Below are 1,403 nucleotides of genomic sequence, written 5' to 3' on the forward strand. Positions count from 1 at the left end.
ATGATGCTGTTGCGACTTTCAATGATGGCAACATTGTAAGGTGCAAGGTATTTAGAAATATTGGAATGAAGATAGGTTGTAACATGGTATGACTGATGCTTGCTTTAGACAAGGAACGCCTTCAGGCTGCAGACAGGGCTGTAAAGAGTCTAGAAATACAAGCAAGAGTAAACAGGAGGAGGAACAAGAGGAAGCTGGAGGAGGAGTTTGCAGAGGATGAAGATAATCCATCCTATGGACCTGGAATGCACTAAAAAGTTAATCCAATCTTTGTCGCTCGATTCCCAAAACTTTTATTTTCTCATACTAATTACATGTTTTCTAAGGATCTTCCAAACATATTTGTTTCAAACTTTCAGTAAATGTTACACAGTACCTTCTGCATAATTTAACACAGCCTTTTTCCAAAAAACTGTATATTTTTGAATATATAACTAAAAAATTGCAAAAAAATGTTGTGAATTTTCATTACAATTGAAAAAAAATCATCTTTAATAACTGAACTAAAATTTTGTAAAATCCCTGTGTTAAGTTGTAGCCCATATTCCAATAAATAATCTGTAAAACGTTCAACTTCCTACCTCAAATACTTTGTGAGGAAAGATGTAATTTATAAGCGTTATTTTAACATTGCAAGTATAGGGCGTTCCGGAGCCCCTTAAGGTATTGCTAGAGGGTGACTTCTTGATGACTATACATTGTATACTAGAATATGAGAAAAAGGCATTACATTTTAAGTTTTGATCTAGTAGGAAGATTGGGTTTTGTAACCATGGGGATGGATTGAGTGTGTATAACTTTTAATCTAATGACTCGGGGTTCAATGTAGGACATTTAAACTAACTTGACCGTGCGCAACTTGTGGGATTATTGGGACAGTTTCCAGAGGTCATGACACATAGGTTGTGGAGTATCAACAAAATTCTGTATCAGACTGAGATAACTGACAAATTTCTGGGGAGGCAGGCTACCTACCTTCATCTTCCTCCTAAGATGAAAGAACTCAGGAAGATTGTGAGCTGCATGCTTAAAGATGAGGCTATAAGGCTGTCCTTGTCTCTGTATGCAGTGCCCATCTTCCTTGTACCAATGCCCAACAGAATAGACTTTAGACTGGTCACTGGTTATTAAGCCAGAAGGTAGTTTTAGAATTGGCACCTCTGCCTGACCTGCATAATTGTTTTACCTTGTTCACTGGAACACACATCTTCATTGTGCTCTAACTGAATTGGGCTTAGTATCAGATACTACTTACAGAGAGCTCCAAGCCACTGACCACCTTTATTATAGACTATAATGTGTTTGAATTTAATAGGGTGCCTTTTGGGTTGTCTACTGGTGCAGCTGTTTTATCTTGGCTTCTGGATTCTGTGATCAGTGACTTGAAATTTAAATGCATCTAC

Source organism: Schistocerca nitens, chromosome 7 (assembly GCF_023898315.1).
Source record: "Schistocerca nitens isolate TAMUIC-IGC-003100 chromosome 7, iqSchNite1.1, whole genome shotgun sequence".
Taxonomy (NCBI): domain Eukaryota; kingdom Metazoa; phylum Arthropoda; class Insecta; order Orthoptera; family Acrididae; genus Schistocerca; species Schistocerca nitens.